Below are 11,120 nucleotides of genomic sequence, written 5' to 3'. Positions count from 1 at the left end.
TAAAGGTTTTGGAGAGTTTTGAGTGGAATGGTGGCTTTTCGACCGGTTGGGTGAAAATGAGGTGCCTTTACAAAAACATCCCCACAATTGAATTTTGACTTTTAATAAGTGAGGGGTATTTTTGGTATTCCAATGACTTCCAACCTTTGACCTAACTGATAGTTAGTTTAGGTTATATATTCTCCATCCAAATTGTCTGCTGATGTGGCGCCAAAAATTGAGATGCTCGGACTGATTTTACCTAAAATAAAATTCATAGAGCACTAAATCTGTTCCGAAAATAATATGTGCATGTATATATACACGTTTAATGTAGTTGGGAGAAAGAAAAAGAAATTGATTCTTTTTAGACTATTTATTATGTGCAACTACCATAAAAAGATGTTCTCATTTAAGATAACTCATCATCATACCATCTTGTCAACTCTTAAATGGTAAGATTGTGTAGATCTAAATAATTTTATTTGTGCATATAAGTAAATAGATACACGGTTAGACATGCATGCAATATGTGCTTTTCCAATATTTATTGTAGACTTAAATGTTAAGGTGTGACAAATTTTCATGTGTGACACATAGGCACGAAACTAATTAAATCAGATAAAGTAACGAATTTTTCAGATGAAAATTGAGCTTTTAATTTAAAAAGAGTTTAGAAACTTAGCTCAATTCAATCATGCCCATTTCGTGTCTTAATTTCGAAAATCTTGATTCACATAGAGGCTTTGTGAGCATATCAGCTATTTGATTTTCGGTCGGGATGTTTTCAATTGACAATTCCTTCTTTTCGACATGATCCCGGATAAAATGATGTCTCACATCAATGTGTTTTGTTCTTGAATGTAACACGGGATTGTGTGTTATGGCTATGGCACTAGTATTGTCACACAATATGTTGACATTTTCACAATTCACGCCATAATCTTTCAACTGTTGTTTCATCCAAAGAATTTGCGCGCAACAACTCCCAGCGGCCATATATTCAGCTTCGGCTGTACTCGTGGCTATGGAGTTTTGCTTTTTGCTAAACCATGATACCAATCTTCCCCCTAAGAACTGGCATGTCCCTAAGGTACTTTTTCGATCGATTTTACATCCTGCAAAATCTGCATCTGAGAAACCAATTAGTGTAAAATTACCTTCCTTGGGATACCATAGTCCCACATTGACTGTTCCTTTTAGGTATCAGATGATTTTCTTAGTAGCAAGAAAATGACTTTCTTTTGGCTTTGACTGGAACCTAGCACATACTCCCACTGAGTATGATATATCTGGTCGACTTGCAGTGAGATATAGTAATGATCCAATCATTCCTCGATATTTTGTTTCGTCAACGTCCTTGCCTTCATCATCTTTATCCAATCTTAAAGATGTGCTCATCGGGATCTTGATTGAGGATTTTCCATCTTGACCGAATTTCTTTATAAGATCTTTTGTGTATTTGGCCTGATTGATGAATATTCCTTCGTTGAGTTGCTTTACTTGTAAGCCAAGAAAGTAGTTCAACTCTCCCATCATGCTCACCTCGAACTTATTCTGCATTAGCTTGGAAAATTTCTCACATAAATTTTTATTAGTACTACCAAAGATAATATCATCAACATAAATTTGTACCAATAAAATGTGTTCATTTTCTTGAATTTTAAACAAGGTTTTATCAACAAGGCATTTTGTGAAACCACAGTTAATTAGGAACGTTGATAGGGTGTCATACCAAGCTCTCGGTACTTGTTTTAACCCATATAACGCCTTCTTTAATCTGTAGACCTATCAATATCACCTTTTACCTCGAAACCGGGTGGTTGCTCAACGTAGACTTCTTCTTCAAGTAAGCCATTTAGAAATGCACTTTTCACGTCCATTTGATAGACAGTGAAATTCTTGTATGCGGCATAAGCTAGAAATATTCTGATGGCTTCTAGTCTTGCAACAGGTGCAAACATTTCGTCGAAGTCTATGCCTTCTTCATGTGAATAACCTTTTGCCACTAATCGTGCTTTATTGCGAATGACAATTCCATCCTCATTTGCCTTGTTCCGAAATACCCATTTTGTTCCAATTACATTATAATTTTCAGGTCTTGGAACTAATTCCCATACATCATTTCTTTTAAATTGATCAAGCTCTTCTTGCATTGCATTAATCCAATCTGGATCACTTAGAGCTTCTTCAATGCTTGTGGGCTCCACCTGAGAAAGAAAACAAGAAAATAAAGTGTGTATATTTGAGGACCTTGTTTTTACTCCTTCTCGTGGATCTCCAATTACTAGCTCTGGAGGGTGATTTTTGAGCCATCTCAAGTCAGGTTGTAGGTTGCATGGGCTTTCCACGTTTCCTTGTTCAGTAGGTAAATTGGAGGTAGACACATTTTGCTCATCAGATTGATCTCCAACTTGTGTTTCAACTTGAGAATTTTGATTTTCCACGTGGGGATCTTCATTGGCTTCCACGTGTCCTTCACTATTGCAATCAATGTCCAATTGCTCCATACCCTGTATAATTTGATCTTTAAAAGATATGTCAGTATCGTTAAATGATTTTTCAACTTGACATCTTTCCTGATCATTTTTGTTGCTTTGGGTTTCCTTTTTATAAGCTTCATCAAATGTAACATGAATTGATTCTTCTACCACCATTGATTTCTTGTTCAATACTCTGAATGCTTTGCTGGTAGATGAATATCCCAAAAATATTCCTTCATCTGCACGCTCATCAAAAGTCTTTAGATATGTTTTACCATTATTAAGAATAAAACATTTGATGCCAAAAGTATGGAAATAATTAAGTTTAGGTTTTCTCCCTTTCCATAATTCGTACGGAGTCTTATTGTAAGACTTGTGTATCAAGCTTCGATTTTGCGTATAGCGAGCGGTGTTGATTGCTTCAGCCCAATATCTCTTAGGTAGCTCGGCTGACGTAATTATTACTCGTGCGGCTTCTTTTAGCGTTCTATTTCTTCTTTCGGCTACACCATTTTGTTGAGGTGTACGTGCGGCAGATAATTGATGTAGAATTCCTTGAGAATTGCAGTAGGCTTCAATTACTTGATTCATGAACTCAGTTCCACGATCAGTTCGGATTTTTGCAATTTTCAAGTCTTTCTCGTTTTGTAGTAGCTTGAGTAGTTCTGGCAACTTTTGCTCTACTTCATTTTTCTTCTTGAGAAATATTGTCCATGTGTACCTGGAAAAATCATCAGCAACAACTAGTGTATATTTCTTACCACTTAGACTTACTGGGTCTACTGGACCGAATAGATCCATGTGTAGTAGACTTAGCGGTCTTGTTGTAGATTCTTGAGCTTTGGATTTGAAAGATGACTTGATTTGCTTTCCTCTCTGGCAAGCATCACATATTTGATCTTTCTTGTAAACAATGTCGGGTAGACCTTCAACGAGTTTGTTTCTTGCTAGCTTGTTGATAGTCTTAAAGTTTAGATGATTCAACTTCTTATGCCATTCCCAACTTGTTGCGTGTGAGTTGTTTGCTAGTAGGCACACTAATTCTTTGGTTGTGTTCCAATCCACAACATACATATTTTTCTTCCTTATTCCTTCGAGCACGACTTCTCCGGATGAATTATTCTTCACTTGGCACTTGTCTTTGAAGAACTCTACTAGATATCCTTTGTCACAAAATTGACTTGTACTCAACAAGTTGAATTTTAGACCTTCAACAAAGGATACATCTTCGATTTTCAAACCATTTCGAAATACTGTACCAATTCCTTTTGTTATGTCGTATCGTTCATTTCCACCGAATACGACTTTTGGTCCTTCGATATTTTTAAGATTCACAAGACTAGATTTATTTCCAGTCATGTGTCTAGAACATCCACTATCTCCACTATCAAAGTACCAAACTTCCTGCAAATAAATTACACATTTTTAGGTACCCAACTTGATTTGGGTCCTTGGGTGTTAGTCATTTTTGGTACCCAAATCCACCTTGTACTCACTGATCTAAGTCTAGGTGATTGGTAACCATTGAACACATTATAATTATATTTAATTTTTGAAAACATTTTTTGTGCCGGTTTTTGAAAATTTACTCGATTTTTTGGCACGTGGGAGGTAGATTGTTTGAGCCTATGATAGGCATTAAATCTGGACTTAGTCCATGGTTTAATATTATCAAACCAATCTTGTTTGGAGGGATGAAATCTCCCTGCCTCAATTCTTGGATCCCTTCCCATTCTCCTATGAGGGCTTTGTGCACTAGACTCATTGGTGTATTTCCATTTAGGAACAAACTTTTGTCTTTTTACATACTGTTTAGGCGAAATATTGTTTCCTTGAGGCTTCGGCCTAACAGCATTAATTTTGACATTAGTTTTGTGACCAATTCCTTGTCTCACTGTGCTTTCTTGACCTTTTACAAATTTTACTAATTGGACTTTATTATTTGAAGTAGTACTAGAATTGGCCAAGTTTTTGGAGGCTTGAGAACACGATGGATCATAACCATGTCCGGTTTTATCACTTGAGGGTTTTTGCATATTTACCATTTTGTCCATTATTTGGGATGAATGTGTAAATGTTGCTATAACCTCTATAAGGTTGTGTTCTCTCACTTCCCTTGATTTACACTCTTCTTTAAGATAAATAATTTTATCTTTCAAGTCTTTCACTTCAAGTAGAGCATTTTGCAATTTTTCATTTAATTGATATTTTTCGAGAATCAATAGACAATTGCGCTCTTTGAGTTGAGAGTGAGTGTCCATAACGGTTTGACATTCTTCCATTAAGTGAAAGAAGGACTCTCTAGAAAATGAAGAATTGACAGAATCATAAGAATTAGATGTTACCTCATTTTCTTCACTTCCATTTGCCATAAGACACATGTCCTCGTAGGATGTGTTGTTGGAGATGCTCATGCAAAACATTGCATTGTCATCCTTTGAGGTGTCACTTTCATCACTTGAAGATTCTTCTGACTCACTTATCTCAAGTGGGTCACTAATAAGTGATTTTCTTCTCTCCTTTGTGAACCTTTTATCTTTGGGCTTGAATTCTTCCTGTTGAGAGTTAGAAACATTTGTATATTGACTTTTACTTACCTTGGGGTGTGGACAACTAGCTGCAAAGTGTCCAGGTTTTCTACAGTTGTAGCACAAGTTCGAGTCTTCCTCAACTATTTCTTTCTTCAAATTCTTTGTTGCATTCCACGATTTTCCTTGTGGATTTTTCTTGTAGTTGCTTCTCTTCATGAATTTCCTAAATTTCTTGACAAAGAGAGCAAATTGATCATTAGGCAATAATTCAACATTTTGTACTGACCTTGAGGTTGATGGTTGCTCAGCTACAAGTGCATTGTTCTTTTCTTCATGATCTTCCTCTAATCTTGATTTCATCTCAAATTCATAAGCTTTTAGATCACTAAAGAGCTTATCGGTCGGTAGGGTTTTTAGATCCCTATGATCTCTCATGGCCGTGACCTTCATGTCCCATGTAGATAGTAGACCACGTAGAATTTTGAGTGAGATTTTTTTTTGATTAATATCTTTTCCAAGATCATTAATCTCTCCTAAGATTTTGGCAAATCTTGTTTCCATGTCGATAATATTCTCGCCGTTTAGCATTTTGAAATCCTCGAATTTCTTTAATGCTATGGTGAGCTTATTATCCTTTTCTTGTTCGTCTCCTTCACCAATTTGAATGAGCGTTTCCCAAACTTCCTTCGCGGATTGACACTTTCGAACTTTTGGAAATATCGTGTCATCGATAGATTTAAACAAAATATCCTTGGCAATATTGTCCAAGTTATTTCTTGTTCTATCTTCACGAGACCATTCCGCTTTCGGTTTTGGAATGTATTGTGGTGTGTCACTTGTTTGTACGGATGAAGTGTTGACTTGTAAAATCTAAATAGGACAACTCGTAACAACTTCCCACATTTCATCATGTAACGCGGATAGATGTACCTGCATGCGAATTTTCCAATCATCAAATTTTTCTAAGGAAAATAATAAGTTTTGGGCAAGAGCCATATCTCTTTTCATCATCTTGATTTTTCGAGATCTGTCTAGCAGTCAAAATTGACTCAAATAGACAACTGCTCTGATACCAATTGTTGGTCCCGATAGGGTGGTGAAAGTCTAGAGGGGGGGGGGTGAATAGACTTTCAAGCTTTTTTAAAATAAATAACTCATTGGTAACTTCAACTCTAAGTAACAAGTAAATAGAGTAAGTTTAAAACTGCACAGCGGAATAATAGTATGTAAAGAGTTATGCCCAATCAATAATTTAAATACGCATGTAAGATGGGTACAGATGATATGTAAAGTGACAGAGATATCTTGAATATATAAAGGAGATGGTTCACTCAATATGTAACAATGATATTCAAGATTGTAAATAAATATCGTGTCACGTCAACCGTGTGACGAACGTTACATGCAACACGTCAAATTTCCTAAGAATAATTCAATATTTAAGCCCGAGAAGTTTGAGTCACATGCATACGTGAAAACACACTAAACCCGAACGGTTAAGATTAACTGTAAATAATAAACGGGTTAGTCGGATAAGATAGATAGATAGAGCAAATTATGTAAGTGCGGTATGTAAATGAGAGAGGCAATTTATAGTGGTTCGGAAGTGGCGTAATCTTCCTAGTCCACTTTACTCCAATCACTTCTAGGAGTAACTCACTATTTTCCACACACAGTTACAATAGTGAATAAGCGCTACACAAGCACTTCTTCCGGATGTCTTGCACACAGCTACACCCAACTCCGAGTGTCTCGCACACAGCTACACTCAACTCCGAGTATTTCGCACACAGCTATACTCAACGCCAACTAAGTGTCTTACACACAGCTACACTTAGCAACTACGAGTGTTTTGCACACAGCTACACTCAACTCCGTGTATTTCGCACACAGCTATACTCAACGCCAACTAAGTGTCTTGCACACAGCTACACTTAGCAACTACGAGTGTTTTGCACACAGCTACACTCACTAGAGTATTTTGCACACAGCTATACTCTTTCTACAATTACAAATTCAAAGGTAATTGTATCTCTCTCTCTCCAACTAGTTTTGAGACTATTCAGACTAAGTCTCTAATGAATATATGAGCACTTGCACTTTTCGAATTTTGCACTTGTTTATCCGTGTGTATGCACCTATACTTCTGCTTGTCTTCAAGTCTTCATGGCTTTTTATAGGCAATCAAATATATCCGTTGGAGTGGGATAATTTGATGTTTGAAATTTGAATCTTCATAGCCTGATATTGTTGACAATAGTAGATCTTCAATTTTGATTTGATTGTCAACTTGCTTGACAAAATAATATTTTATCTCAACTTGATTTTCAAGTTGTTTCTTAAAATATTATTTTTGTTGTCAATTTGAATATCCAACGAATCTTTGAAATAAATTCATCTGATAATATTTATTTCTAGGATAAGTTTTTATATTCATGTCTTCATAAATATTTTTCTGTTGTGATCAAATATCTTCAGGCAATTTTGGACTCTTGTGGCATGTGGGCTGATCCAAATAAATTCCTTCGAATTTATTCATTTTCTGAACATCTTGCTTCTTTGCCACATTGTGCTCCTTTGACAATGAACATATAAATTCCTTCGAATTTATTCATTTTCTGAACATCTTGCTTCTTTGCCACATTGTGCTCCTTTGACAATGAACATCTTGCTTCTTTGCCACATTGTGCTCCTTTGACTTGGGCACTTCTTGCTTGTTTGACTTGAACATTGTGCTCCTTTGAACACATCGTGCTTGTTCACATTGTGCTCCTTTTCAGACATTGTGCTCCTTTGAACATTGTGCTTGTCCGCATCGTGCTCCTTTAAGAACATCGTGCTTGTCCAATTCTTCGGATTGTAAAAAATAAATCCTTGGGGGGAATCGATCTCAGGTGTGATCATTTTGAGTAAGGACTTCTACCATTTCGTCGTTAGGCTCATCCGATTATTTCTTGCAACGCTATTCCTTTATGCTTCTTTCTCGGATGAATACTCGTAGGACAAATTAATTTCCCAAATTAATTTTGTTCTTCCTATGGTAGATTCCTTTTGACTCGATATTCTGATTTATGATGCTTGTACTAAAAGACCTAAAACTAAGGGGATCTAAAGTACATTTGGCTCATCAAAACTTACAAAAATATTCCTATCAAACTGTAACACCCCCGGTTTTCATGCCAATTTATAACTTAAATACGCAACTAACAGATATCAGAAACAAAAGCAACAGCGGAAGTCTAATATCAAAACAGGGAAAACCAAGGAGTGTTATGCCACATTCACCTCAACGTGAATGCAGAGGCAAGTCTAAAACCGTCAAACTAATCTGTTCAACAACTGTGGCACACAGGCCAAAACACTAACTACATTGTTCAAGGGAGATAAACTACCAACGGCTAACGCTCTCGCCATGTCTACTTAGGACCTGTAAAGCACATAAAGTAAGGGGACGACACCCGGTCAGCGAATATTGCTGGTAACCCATCAATACGCGTTCAATAGCATATATAGATAGTATAATACAAAATTATTTTCGAAACGGAATATAGTATATACCAGTTCAAACCGTAAAGACAGAAGTCAACTGCAAAGACTCTATTTCAGTCTTAAAAGAACAAGGGAATCAACATCCCAAAACAACATCAAGACAAGAACAACAACAGAACAACTCAACACCACTCAAGATGTAATCTACTGATCACAAAGCAGAAAACATCACGGCGAAGACAACGACAACAACAAGTACAACTCGGGGTGTATTCTACTGATCACAAAGTAGAATACCACTTGACATGCTCAACAGAAAAAGATAGACATCCACACATTGGCAACTACATGCCACCGTGACACTTCATGTCACAAGTTCCAAATTTCATCCTTATGCCCGGTTCCAACCTTATGGCTACCCCCAACCTTATAACTAGTTCCAACCTTTACCTCCGAGTGTCACCCTGTACTTCCAAGTCCAACCTTATACCTCCAGGAACCGTCGTTCCCCCTCCAACATCCACCAAGTCAAAACCACCAATCTCAAAGTACACGAGGGTACCGAACATTTCAATCACACAACCACCAATCACATGAGCCTGAAGCCCAGATCATGAGCCTGAAGCCCAGTTTACAACTCCATTATCATTTCATGGCCACCACGAGGACCACATATGTACCTTGGTGATTAATGTCCCATACCATTAATCGTGCAATCCAGGTACAGCCAACACACACATTCATCATAGCAATCAATCACTGGATCACAACAAAGATATGAAACCATACTCAACAAGGAATGATTACAATCCGACACCAACGATGGTCAACACAAGTGGCCAACTTCAATGGGAAAGAACAAACCACAAACACTAGCATTTCAACATCAAACTAGCATGCTTATCAAACGGGTAAACCAAACATAGTTCCATAGAACATACAAGACTCATCATAGTCCAACGAATCACAAAGTTGGACACTTAGCACGATTCAAGACACCAAAATCCTACATGGATTCCTAACATACCGTTCTAGACATAGGAAACATCAAGAAGACACTCAAATAGCCCAACAAAACATCATCGGGAGGTCAAAGCATCAATTACCGAGTCAAAAGAATCACGGGAAACAAATCTCCAACAACACCTATATGTGTTCCCCGCAGGTGGGGCCACGGGTGGACCACCACCCGTGGTTCCGCCTGCGGGTACGAAGCCACACCCCACTTGTACCCCGCGGGTGGGGCGGCGGATAGGCCACTGCCCGCCGTTCCACCCGCGGGTACCAACCCTATACCTAAATAATCCCTTCGAGGATTTTCAACACGAAGTCCAAATTCAAGTCCAAAACACTCAAAATCTCACAAAATACAACAACATGACTTGAATCAAGGAAATAGCCAAGCAATGGCATACAAGAACCCAAATAACAAGCTTTAGATATGCATTCTCACAAGACAATGCATCAAATCTCACATTTCATAGCAAAAATCACATGTAGAAGTCAAGAAATCATCATATAGGTAAGAAAATATATTTTGTAAAGCATGGGTTACCTCTTGTAGCCTAAACCTTCACTTTTCACACCCTTAAAGCTTCTCCTAAAGCTCTCCTTCAACTTCAACTTCAAGAACACACCAAAAGACAACAAAGATTCTATCTTTAAGAAAATACACCTAAAAAGGTATTAAAAACACTAAGGGGCCATGGATCTTACCCTCCCTTATGCTCAAGGTTATGAAATTTTGAATCTTGGAGACCAACTTGAAGAATCTTGGATTGCCCAAACTTGGCTTGAAGAAGAAGCTACCAATTTTCTAGAGAGAATGAGGAGCTTTGTGTTTAGGGTGTAAGGGAAATGAAATGAAGTATGACTCTAGGTTAGCTTGTGACACAAACATAAGGTGAAAAGACTTCTTTACCCTTACTAAAATGAGAAGTGTAAGGATACAAGAGAACAATTCTTTAAGCCTAGAGTACAACTCTTTGACTTGGATTGACTAGTCAATTTCTAGTCCCCGACTATTGAATTTTCAGGATTTAAATTATCAATTAAGCTAGGATTATTTATCTAATTAATCCTTAAATAGAATTTAGATTTACGGGGTGTCACATTAAGGCTTATAAAATTACTTACTAAATATCATGTTTATCAACTACAACAAGAAGGCTAAAAACTACTTAACTGTTTTTAAATCCTATGTTTTTATTTCTTAACTTCTTATCTATATTGTTTTCTAATTTATCTGCATGCTTTGGTTTTAAAAATCTATTTTATATCATACTTCCTACAAATAACCATAAAGTACTAAGTGTACTGAGTACTAACAGTATATGAATAGCGTACTTTTCAAAAACTTGGTACTCTTAATACTTGATAAAATAATTGAACCAAGTTTTTTTTAAAGCATTTTCCGAAGTAATAAATAGAATCGATATCAAGTACAACAGTAGGCTTAAAAATCAGATATGCACATGTGATTAAAATAATTTGAAAATAATAATTAAAAATTACTTTTGTCCAACTGCATCCAGCAATATTAGCATGTCCTTTTTAAACACTTTCAAATTGTTTGATGGTAGGTTGATTACCTCAAAGCATTTCTCCAATAATAAAACATAAGTTAGTCCAACATGTA

Source organism: Ipomoea nil, unplaced genomic scaffold (genome assembly GCF_001879475.1).
Source record: "Ipomoea nil cultivar Tokyo-kokei standard unplaced genomic scaffold, Asagao_1.1 scaffold1416, whole genome shotgun sequence".
Taxonomy (NCBI): Eukaryota; Viridiplantae; Streptophyta; class Magnoliopsida; order Solanales; family Convolvulaceae; genus Ipomoea; species Ipomoea nil.
This window is presented reverse-complemented; position numbering follows the sequence as displayed.